Genomic DNA, 12,515 nt, shown 5'->3' with positions numbered 1-12,515 from the left:
ATAAACCTAGTGAGGGAAAGCCCCTGATGCTAGAGGACCTGGGAGGTGATTTCGAGAACTTGTTCACATAAAGAGGATAGCTAAAGCTGTTAAGAGAAAAAGGTTTGTAGTCATAGTCAACAGGTCATAGCATAGCTTTGCGATCAAAGAAGACTGACTGGAAAAATGGCGACACTCAAGGTTTGGTTTGTTTTTTTTTATAAAATTGTCTCTATATATTAATATTCATGGTTTGTTGACCTGTTAACTCGAAAATTGCGGATGTTCATCTTGTGATGTGATTTCAATCACATTCTCCTGACAAAACCAGAGTCCGATATTTCTTATATTATTTTTATGTTCAAGCAGCGTTTGATTTAAACCAACGTTCCTTTCTTTCATTATACCACGAAAGTTTATATGTCATATGATGCGTAATTAAAAGCCTTATCCAGTCAGATTTTTGAATGTCACCTACACTCGTTATAGAAATTTCCGTCTACAACTTTGTTCCACAAAACACGGATTTTGTAAAGAGCTCAAATAGTCGTCAAAAAAGATGTAGCTGAGTAATACCTTCCCCTTACCGCGGACTCGAATCCGCGCTTTGGCCACTGGCTGCTCTCTAATCTGATCTGTACGTATGAATATGATGCAATGTACTACGAAGTTGGGAATAAATACACTATTGCAGTGGCGTAGTCTCCGTTGCCTCCCGCTTCCCTTATGGCAACATCCTTTTTTTCTGTCCCTGTCCCCTGGTTCTCTCCTGAGTCCGTCAGTTCGAGCGGGTTCGCTTACCTCATCTCGCCCCGGCCACCAGAACCTTCCGCCACCGAAAATAAGATTGAGTCGAACAAGCGCACTGACAGGAGAACGAACCGCTACTTGTTCCTGCAGCTTGCCTAGGCTACCCCTTCTCGGCATGGTACCGCTCTCGGTCAGACCTTCAATCCTGGCGAACTAACTCGATTTGGCATCCTGGATCTCTCGTACGTTCTGTGGCCGGCACAACGACTGCAATAGCAAAGCCCGTGCTTCCTAACTCGACTCCCTTTTGCCTTAACGCTTTTGGCCGACTGCCCTCTCTCTGGACATAGTGGATACTGGCAAAGAAGCTCAAAGAGCAGGCTGTGCCCTGTGTCCGCCAGTCAAGCCGCATGCGCTAAGCGAGCAAGCTGTCTTATGCCGACAATTCGATGGTCTTGATGGTCCGGTGTACTTAGGAGTACTGCAGCAAAACTCCTATAGCAGCGTCAGCCGTGCCGGCTGACCGACAACAGCCTTGCAGGCAGATCGCGATCGGGCTTGAAGCCGGCTCCGTACCGTTGTCTTTGGCCGCGTTACCTTTATGAGGCCATATTAATGCCACGGACACTCCGTATATGTATGAGTTTATGAGGCCAAACTACGCCCACCCCGTTAAAGAGACGAGACGTGGGTGTACTGTAGCAGCAGGTTAGGAGAAGTGGCTATGGCCGAAAGAGCACGGGGATCATAGAGGAATCACTTTGAGACGTCTGGAAAGGCGATGCAAACAGCAAAGGGAAGGCGGCGTGCGCATGCACTGCTACAGCAGTAACAGCACTACGAGCGCAAAACTCGGTGCTCATAGCAGCATCAGCTTAACCAAAGAAGCTGGGAATGAGAGAGCAAAGTTACAAAGCTATATGACCTCCCTCAGGCCTCCTCAACCCAAATTTTGCTTTTCTATATCCATCCGTTCTCTTCTATTACCCGCAACAACGTTCAAGCTGCAGTTCCCGAGATTAAACGGCTCGTGGTGGTGCCGCGCCCCGCAAAGGCTAGACGATTGGAAAGTGACCACTGCCACGATGGGGAGCACCCCTTCGACTTACTCTTGTGTGTATGGATTTGGCAGAGATGTTAGTGCTCGGTCAGAGCTTAGCGATGAGTCGGTGAGTGGATTGAGCTTGCAGTTCTTTCAGAAGAACTGCGCCTACGCTTTGCACTTCGAAGTACCATAGCCACGAGCGTTTGGTTAGACGCAACTGGGTGATCTTGGGCGCAATACCAGACGCTCCCATTCATGGGCAATGATCGCAGGAAAGACCGATTGCGTGGGCGTGCAGGGGAAAGGAGCGTGCGTGAGGCTACCCTGTCCTTGAGACATGCCTGGACCAACGATTCCACAGTTTTTGTACATGATTGTGGGTCTGCATATGTGTGCAGCCTGTAGGGTGGTAAGTTTACGCTACCGTCTACATGCACGATGGACATGTTTAGAATACGAAGATGAATGGGGAGGTCAGGTCTTTAGTGCACTTTTTCTTGCTTGCGCTCATCATGCTTTAAAATGCGATTTTTATGGTGCAGCGCCGAAATGCTTTTCGAGGTTATGTATTTGTCTATAACTCTCCTACAAAATATACAAAAACATTGCCATCTATCGAACAGCACAACCATGAGATCTCAATCTCTGACCTCGGCTAAAATTCAGTGGCATTCTTCAATTACTTGAGTTCTTTATCTCAGCTCGTTGTACACTTATTATTACTAAGTGCCCTATTTGTAATGTATTTGAAACTGACACCCACGCGAAAAGATTTGCGGCATTACAAAGGAAAACACGCTTTTCAGAAACTCAAAATATAAGTGCCAGCCTGAATGCTTTCTCGTTTTCTCTGCCATTCGCGGGCCCAATGGTGGTTAAATAATACTTGACATCATCTAGTTTTCTTTGTAATCCCAGGATCATTGTAAGGTCATTCTCTACTACTATTCATCCGTCGTAACGGGATGTCGGCAAATAAGTTTGTTGTCTACGCAGGATGTTCGAAATTCACCACTATGAAGACGGGAAAACGGATACTTCAAACGAGTTCGAGCGCACTTCGCCACACGAAGCATGCGCAAGGCCTTGTTTTGTGGGCTGGCAGAGCATGTGGTAGGAAGGAGGGGTGGGATGCCCAATAAAAGTGTTCATACATTCTTGATCAGCTCAATCACTGCGAAAACTCATCCTGGTCGAGAAACTGCAAGCCGTATTGTCTCGGCCCAGATCCCCTTGACTTGGTTCCACTTTGGCCCGGCTTCGGAGACAAGCCATTTTCAGCCCTTCTAGAGCCTTTGCTCTCCTTGGCCTCTAGGACTCTCCAGCTAGAGGGGGATGCTTCGCATGCCTCCATGTATCAGCAGCATCATTTCCTTTGACCGCCTTCGGCAGCGTGCAATGTTCGACTCTCGAACGCACGTTCAGAAGACGTTTGCAACTGCAACGGGCCCGTGAACGGTATCAGTCTGTCTTCTGCTTTTCGATCAGCTTAAGCTGCTGTTGTCCTACCAGACAAAATCCTTTCCTGTACCGGATGTCCACGGACCGCTCAACTTTCCCCCTGTTCTCTCGCTTAGTACCACTATACTACTACTTGTATGTCAACAAGATGTTTCAGTCTCGACTCTGCGCGACGTGGACCTTTTCAACGAAACTTGTGTGCTCTGTTGGCTGAGGGGACGTTGCAGAAAACTAAGTTCGCGCCACAAGAGACCGACTTTTACTGACCGCGTAGAGCCGGAGATCCCGAAAAGCGGTCGCGGAACGATATAATAAATATATTATCGTACAGTTTAAGTCGATTAGGTTGTCCTGTTCTTCCCTTCGCCCGTAGCCTAGACTAACTATGAAAATGACATTGGGCCTTTTATATATCAATTTTAGAAGTGCATTATAGTAGTTGAATGATCGACTTCTTATGGCGATCATCAATGTTATTATTCAGACCGATGTAGAGACTACTAATGGCCATGTATCTTATATGCAATGTATCTTGTATGCAATAAATCTGATGAAGGAACGAAGTTGTAGTTCTATCACTCTAAACACGTACTTGCTAACTGAACTCTATCTATCCTTCTATACAGTTAATATTAATTTTTTTTTTTGACGTCGTAGTTATTATTGTGTGTGCATTGTGAAATACTGTGTCGTTTTATCAGAGCAATTATCTTTGTTTACTTAGCTAAATTAGACCGTAGGTCAGTGAGTGGAATTCTAACCGGGTCAAAGAGATCCCATTTGCACAACTTACACAGCAATACACGTATATACACTTTTGTCAGCCCTTCTGTAGTTCATGAAGTCCGCCTTTCATCTCCTCTTTGCTTCCGATTAGCGTTTGCTGGACGCCTCCAAGAGTCAAGATTGTCAGCTAGAAGCTTGCGCTGCAAAGCAGCACGTCATCTCTGGTCATTGTTGTGGTCACGTTAATGAAACGCTGTAGGGAGCATTTATTAGCTTCATTGTTTGTGGGTGTAACCTAGACACCATGCACGGAATATGTGACCTTTTAGAAAATAGATCTCCGTTTGCCACTGACAACTGCGGTCAGCACCCAAAATGGAGATGGTGAAGGACAGTATTGAAATGGTGACCCGGTTTCGAGTAAGGATGATTGCGGTGCCTGTTGCTCCTGGAGCTGCCAATCAAGTCCTAATTAAATAATGGCAAAGCGAACAAATGACAGGACAAGATGCAGCCAAAGCGCTGCTGTCGGAGAGTTTCAGTCTGCTTTCATTTAGTTGAAAGGTGCGAAAGATTGAATGTTTTACATCTAGCTGTCAGAGCAACCCATCCTGATGATGGTTCGACGTCGATTGCAACGCTTTCGAAATAGAACAACATACTTTATATAGGTCCTCTCAGCTGATAGTCTCTATCAGCTGAGAGGACCTATATAAAATATATATAAACCTATAGGACCTATATAAAATAAAAAAAATGCTTCCGCAGCTAGCCTGAGTTCATTAAATTAGGAGTACATCGTACGGGACACTGGAGCTGCCCGAGGCACGCAATTATCATCATCATTGAACAGACTATCTGTTCACTTGAGAGAACAATCTTACACCCTGTCACACTTAATGCGACCATTGTCTAACTGAACGCTAAATACGCTACTTCAAGTAGACGTACACTTCACACGTTCCAGTAATGAACTTTTGAAGAGAAATCGACAAATCTTCAAAATTTACCGGATGAATTGTCCCTAAGTACTTTTCGAAGTCGTCCTTTTTCCTTTTCCCTATTAACTCGTTACACGCACTACATACATCGTTAGAGTGAATGGCCTATGTTTCGTAAATGCAACTGGGTACAAATCAGCTCGCTCCCAGTCCATGTGCTGTAGTGGTTGCGTACAAACGAGAGGCCAGTTTTTCCCAAGCCATGTTCATGACTCTCATTCAATTATTTTTACCGGAGAAGCCGCAGCTGCAAATTACACAACCGCGTCGCGCTTCGCTCTGTCTTGTCGGGCGAGGAAAAAGGACCTATCAATGTCGACCACAAGGCTACGAACCACTGTTGCCATGCGTGCTGGCCAAGCCTTTCTTCTTCAGAAGTGTCTGCCACGGTCGACCTCCCGCCAAGCTATGTCCCTTCCATTAGTATCAGTCTCATCGAAAGAGGGAAACAGACTGAGAGAACGGAGCTGAGAGAAGTGAGCGGGAAAGAGAAGGCGAAAAAGAGCAGGTTTGTGAGGACTGGTGAAAAAGGGACCGCGCTGCTCCATGCTGGTCTCCTCGTCTCAAACGGGGGCAGAGCAGGCACTAGTGAAGAACGCACAGTCCTTTCAGACTAAATTAAAACCAAAGGAGCCAGAGCAGCAGGAGCGGGAAAACCCGCTGTGGCAAAAGGCCAGCGGGGCAATCGTCTGCTATTGTCTACTAAAACTGGCCATGGCGTTAGAAGTCCAGTGGCCTCTCACGCATTCGTATGTGGACGAGGACCAGACAACGGCAAGTTACAAAACTGTACAGTGTCAGACTAGTAGCTTCGACGCTATTGGACAGTTAGGGCAAGTACAGGGCTACCACGGTGTCTTTGACCTCTTATAGAAACAGAGAGATAGAGGTTTCTGCCGACTAGTTCTATTGTGGGTGTATGTCCTGACAGTAGTGTTGGCGTCAATTGCGGTATTGGCCGCACCAGCGTCGCTTGAGGGTGGCTAGCGGTGACCTGGTAGGACAGCTCCAAAGGCCTCCGTATCTGTGTGGATTTCCGCATAGTTTCCCCCTCCAGCGCCTCCTAAAAATCAAGCCGAACGACAGCTGACTAGAAGCAGGCAAAACGGGTTGCTATTGCCCGGACTAAGAGATACCTGTGGGGAGAGAAGCGAACAATGCCCCAGTTGGTGGAGAGGTAGAAAAGGGGCGACTTAGATAAACCACTCGGATCATTAATAGGTTGCGCTGGGTCGATTTTAAGTTACAGTTACTAATACGCAGTGTATTATACAAGCTGATAAAAACGAGTCGACGAACGGATGCTAAAAAAATCATCAGTAAATACTTTTTGCGAATCACAGCTAATTATCAAATCGAGCCATGCTGCTAAAATTGAACCTTGTCAGCGTCAGGCTCAAAGGGTTGTTTTTTTTCGTCCCTAATACGGTGCCAGTCTGTTTGTATTGAAATAACTGTGAGATTGTTTCTAAGTTAGCGATCAAGGGTCAAGTTGACGATGACCCTGGGAGTTTGGAATTCGAAGTCGTGTTATTTGAGTTCGAGGTGCATTTTATTGCTGAAAGCAGATCGGTTTGAGTTCACTGATTTCGATCCATAAGTTGACCAATCAGGTTAAAAACTCATTGGAAGAGGGCGACCACAGTCACAACATGTGCCATTTTAAAAAATAATAATAACCTAGAGATATTTCTGCTATTAACCCAAATTGATGTTACAGTGGCTGTGTTACACATAGAGTTATCCATGTGAGGAGTTATTTTTTTTATATCACATACGCCATGCCATGTCATATATGTCGACGGCAATCGATTTTTACCTTTCAGCCGGACACAATCTTCAGTTTTCACTCTATCCTGACTTAATTATCGAAGCTTTAGCAGTTCTGCCGTTCCATTATAATATGCATTTACTATTATAGACTTTTAAGAAATCGCACTAATGGCAGTCTTCACGATTGGCTCCCTTCAGAGCATATCATCACTTGACAGGGCCCATTTGTTGTGCAGACGACCGACGTTCACTATCGGCTACTTCTTCTTGACATAGATGAAAACAAGTAGATATAGCACGTGTATGTCAACATCTGGATGAAGACCATTCCGTACGCTTTAACGTACTCATGATTTTCACGCCTAAGCCATTCTTTCAGAATCATACAGAACATTACATCCTTAGAGTCTGTAAGGTTGATCTGAATTGAAATGAAATAAAAAAAAAAACTGCCTGACAGCCATTTGATGTAGATTGCCGATGTAGATCGAAGCTACCGCTCAAGTTCGGAGCAGCGGCGTCCGCGTTCAAATGCTTCGTGAATTTTCCACAATACCGGCAAACAGGGAAATGCTTTCGAGTTTTTCGAGGTGCCGCCGTGGCGCTATCCATCATCACTGGCATCATACAGCAGTGACGCTGATCGGAACGAAAACAATCGTTTGAAATCAATGGAAAGTACCATTTGATACGGAACAATGTACCTGGCACTCTCTTATAGTCCACAGATGAACAGTTAATGATGCTCGGGCGTTTCAGCCAACGTACGCTCCATTGTGTGCTGTATACGACACGATGCTGTATAGGGACATCTTATATGTCCGAAAAATTCACACGAAGTTCGACTTGTTTGTGATTGTCCTATAAAGTTATAGCTGTCGTCCAATCGTCTCAATAAAGACTTTCACAGACAGACTTGTCTACGACTGAAAGACCCCGTTAAGAGTACTTATTTCGTATTTGTCGTTCGATTTTATGTATGAATTATAGTAGAGAGGGCTATGTCATAGACGGTATAAACCCAGGTCCTCTCCGTCACAATGAAACATCGTTTATAGTGTTATAGAACAACGAGCTGGTCGGGCTCTTAAGCTTTTCAGTATTCAATTCGTACTTCTCAAAATAAACGTAAGTTATTAACACTCAGTCACTATCGCTATTTTTTGCATAACACCACGTAAAGGCCTAGGCCTCTGGACAACCAGTTTTATTTGCCCGGAATCATTTTTGTTATGCTGCGTAATTCCAATGGAGAAATGATTATTTAGCCCCGCTATGATAGTATGGGCCGCTAGCAGCATAATTTGATCGAAAACAGCCGAGAATAACTCGTCCGATACAAATCTGTTCGTTGTCCATAAGCCCTGTCTACACGTGGTTTACACTTGTCCTATCTGTATTAGCCAACGCAGCGTTTGCTAGCCCTGCTGAGATTGAGATGCTTTATTTGCGAGACACCCTCGTTTTGCCACCGCCTACAGCTGCGAGCCTTGACCAGCTATTGTAGTAGGTCCAAAGACGCCCACAGGGGGAACCGGCCAAGAATCAGTTCGAGATCACAGTGCAACTTTTCATTGCATTTAAACAGAATCACGCAAGCACATAAACATGGACTGGCTGAAAGACCTACAGGCAAACATGTGTCCAGTATAATGGCAGCATGCACCGACATCTACATCGCAGCTTTTGCAGGCTGGCGAGTCCTGCGGTAGGAAAAGAAAATCGGGAATAACGGAGGAGCTTTGGCACAATTTGGTTAGGAGCGACGGGAGTGAATGAACATCAGGCGCCCCCGTCCGATCCGGGAGCATCCAGTCTCGCGTACGATACAACGGCAGTAGAGCAAGTCTAGCACCAGTGGAAATCCAGGGTGTGGTACTCTATGCAGGGCGGCAACGGTGAGACTCCGGTAAACAGTGGCCATCCGTTGGTTTCTGCCTTCGGCAACAGAGCGGCCAGAGATCGGAATGGCAAGCAAGCTTGGCGTTAGGGGCTGTGGTAAGATGGCTTCCACATTTACATTAAAGGCTACCGCTGATACTGCGGCAGGCTGCCCATGCTATTGTACGCTGGGGAAGGGAGGACGGGGGAACAGACACTGGAGATGGATCGTGCAACGCGCTTTCACATCCATAAACAAGGCAGGAAGAAAGAGCAAGTAAGGAAAAAGGAAACGACTCGCTGCGCACGGTAACTAACATGCCATTACCTCGTTTCACCAGCGGCGTAAGGTTATCACTTACGTATCAGCATCTTCAGTATATATACATATACCGAACACTATAAATCGGAACACACATCGCCTTGTGGCGTAGCTACCAGCTTTATCTGTTTACCTGCCGTCGCCCGTACATTTTCAGAATGTGTTAGGTAGTAGACGTGACGTTCGGTGCATGCCAACTTATCGGCACCTGCCGACTAACGTGAAGCGGATTGATGACGTGTTGGGTTTTGCGGTCTCTAAACCACAACACGTTCTCGCTACGTGTGAGGGAAGAACTAACGTTACGCAAATTACACACGTTCCCTGTATAATAATTTTACTATGATTCTCAGCATCCGCTCAATATATATGAGACATATGTATCGAAAACGACTGAACTATTTCGAAAAGCTTGCGAACTGAGAGAAGAATAAGTAGAACTAAGTATTCTGAAAAATGATTAAAATAAAAAACAAGAAGTACCGTATATGGAATGGGATTAGTTAAAGGAATAAAATATTTTGCATGTTTATTAGAAAACTCTAATCATACCTAAGAAAATATCTGTCTCAAACGCATAAAGCACACCTAATGGAGCTGTACGCTGTAGGTGGTTAAGCGAAACCTAAAGAACGTGAACTCACGCCTAAGGTGCTTGCTAATCATTCGACTATATTTAAGCGTGATTTGCTTGAATCTCGTCGAAATTTCAGATACCAATTTTTAACTTCATATTGTTTTTCCTTGTATTGGACGTCTGCACCAAATCAATGATCATTAAGGCTATGTAGCCGTGCCTAAGTGGTATTACCCGTGGAGAAAGGCTGTGTTATCCAGACGCTAAATTATTCCTACAGTTTCCATAGTACTACTCTTACCTCTAAGCAACATTTGCTTTTATACCACGCCGCTATTGAAAATAGTGGGCTAGCGGAAGCAGCGGTACCGTGGCATCGTTCGAGCATACAGATAGGGTATTACGTCTTTTCTGTGCAGCGATCCCACCTAGACCTTTACCACTCTCCCCGAGGGGTTTTACCCCATCCGCCCAGACCAGCAGAATCATCATGCCCATTCTTCTCACGACATAACAACTGCTACTATCTATCCGACTGACCTGTCTTTATTGTAGGGTTCACACACTGTTCACCATCCCTTATTTGTGTCTGCCCCTTTGGCCGACACCGCGCCATCCATAGAACTGCATTATGTCTATATCCATATAACCTGCTGCGCATGATTGTGCCGGGAGAGCCTCCCGTCAAGGCCCACATCAAAGCTTGTGATGCGCCGGACCATTCCGTCTGGTGCGACTCCACAAGGTCTCCTAGGTATAGCCTCACTTTCGTCTAATATTATACCCACCTTCATGCCTTTCCCTTAGCTCTGTGTCCTTATAGCGACCCTAGCTTGGCGGCTGTTGAGCCGTCCAATCCGTAACCATTGCCGGTAAGCGGATGGGAAGTTTGTCTATCAACTACTGACGAGGACTCTTCAATTGCCTTACAGTGTTGCTTGTTGACGTCGCAGAGAAACGGAGAAGAGTACAACTGTTTATTCGTTCTTACTATGTACCGAAGGAACGTGAAAGTACCAGTTTATATAAAGGAGAGACGGGAGCATCACGAAGTTACCGCCTGGTCAATGGCGTCGATGTTTTTCTCGTTTTCTGAGACCTTGTTTTGCTCCCATTGCTTATGGTTGCGTTGCATAAGATACAATGTATGAACATTGCATCATAACATGCTAGAATAGGTTGCACAAGAGGTCAAACGCGAATGGCTATCTAGCGAAGATGATCACTAGGTATGCTAGATGCACACGTATTACCTGCCCCTATCGACAAAGAATATTTAAGGAGGGAAGGCTTTAGGCTATTTCATTGTAGGCCAAGGAAATCAGCGATATAATGGCTAAGTTTGGATTCTGCTCGTTGATTAGGTTTCATCATTCAGTGGCCAGCTAATTTCCACATAATTTAAACCTAGCACGCATATATATATATATATATATATGTGATGTTTGTTACGAAGATTAAAGGATATTCAATTCAGTTGTAAGGTACAATTACGTGAGGACTCAATCAAATGTCGAAGACGCATGTTAGCCTGGTTAAGTAGAGGTAAGCCCACCCAATGCGAATTTCGTTTGACAGCTATTCAGGCCGATTCGAAAGCATTCAGTGTAAGTACCTGATGCGTTTTAGCCTTTATCGTTATAAATAGCGGTTAAATTTTGTATAGTAATTTCGAATGTTTTTAAAATTAGACACTGAACTAATTAGAAAAATTAGTCTGCTTTCTTGTTGATGAAGCTTGCCAATTTAATAATCGAAATTGAAACTGCGTAATCGACTTGAAATAGCCTATGAATCCATTTTCATATATGGAACTATATAAACGTGAGCAAAAATTATCCCTTGTAGATGCCTGGGCTTGTAGAGCGACCCAACAGATTGAGCTAACCACAGAGATCAGCAAATCTTCTATGAAGTGTCATCTTGAGCGACGGACGGGTGTGTCTTATCTTTAGATGATCGTACATCTTTGTTGCTGCTCAGTGGACAAGTTCTTCTGTTTTCCGCCTAGGAAGGTGTCATCTTGGACGTTTAGCTGAAGTGTCTTGGGACGCAACTATGGATACCAACCGATCGCAGTTATTGCAATACGACCTGGTCTGGCAGTAACCTGATTTAGGACTAGATCATTCATGGCCACATGCTCTGTCAAGGGGCCTTTCGCTTTCCTAGATCTTAGAGAGAAGGCTGCTAGCGTACTATAACTTGATTCCTAGCCCGTTCTAGATGCCTTTCCTTTTCTTCGTTGCTTCACCGAGTGGCTTTCAGTAGCAAAAAGAAAAGAAACTAGCCTCGAAAAAGCTTTCACTCTGAGATACTTATGGTTTCGGTAGTTATGGCCGTTGGTGCTTTTTACGTTGAGCAATGGCAAATCGCTGGGCACAGAAGAGCGATAGGTAAAGAGTTCAGGGAAAAGGATGGGGTAAATAGATACAACAAGCGGTGTGTTATATACGACACCATCATCATAATAGATAAGCAAGCCCAAGTCCGTAACTGAGGTGGCCGCTGCTACTTGTTGGCACCGCTATCACCTCCACTACCACAGCGACTGCACCGACTGCATTGCAAACAATTCGACAGATCATGGGCCCGGGGGGGGGGGGGGGGGACCCCGCTCTTTTTGACGCCCTGACTACCAGGCATTTCCTAATATTTCCTGTTGAGACTTGTTCTAAACAGTTGCTGCTGGTATATCGTGATCAATATGTCCATACAGGTCCTAACAGGAGCGTGGTCCATGTTTTGGTACCACAATATAGGAGAGTGCCCAGGCTGCAGATGGCACTCAATAGCGTTGTGTAACCGTCGGCAATTACAAAGTCCGGTTGCCGACAGCGGGTTGAGACTGTTGGGAATAACAAAGGAGTGGGTTAATTTGGGTCGAAGGTGTTAAACGATTTGACAACGAATGCTGCTATCAGGGTATGCTGGCACAATGGCGCCCGACAAAGCTTATTGTGTTTCAATCAGAGTTGGTCATACGTAATGCAGTCACGT

General features: G+C 45.2%; 1 protein-coding gene and 1 long non-coding RNA gene across 2 annotated transcripts in view; one reads left to right on the top strand and one right to left on the bottom strand.

The window, feature by feature from the left end:
• Positions 1–9,058, bottom strand: part of LOC147755493 (uncharacterized) — a 28,183-nt gene extending 19,125 nt beyond the window's left edge. Inside the window, exon 1 of the long non-coding RNA XR_015328766.1 lies at positions 8,945–9,058. This is a non-coding gene — a long non-coding RNA (uncharacterized LOC147755493). The remainder of the gene's footprint in view (positions 1–8,944) is intronic.
• LOC111251290 (protein amalgam-like) overlaps positions 1–12,515 on the top strand; it is a 37,252-nt gene that overhangs the window by 10,175 nt on the left and 14,562 nt on the right. The window lies entirely within an intron of this gene.

The sequence above is a fragment of the Varroa destructor genome, unplaced genomic scaffold, assembly GCF_002443255.2.
Source record: "Varroa destructor unplaced genomic scaffold, Vdes_3.0 BEIS01000005.1, whole genome shotgun sequence".
In the NCBI taxonomy this organism is placed as follows: domain Eukaryota; kingdom Metazoa; phylum Arthropoda; class Arachnida; order Mesostigmata; family Varroidae; genus Varroa; species Varroa destructor.
The sequence above is the reverse complement of the archived record's forward strand: the minus strand, read 5'-3'. Positions and strand labels throughout refer to the sequence as shown.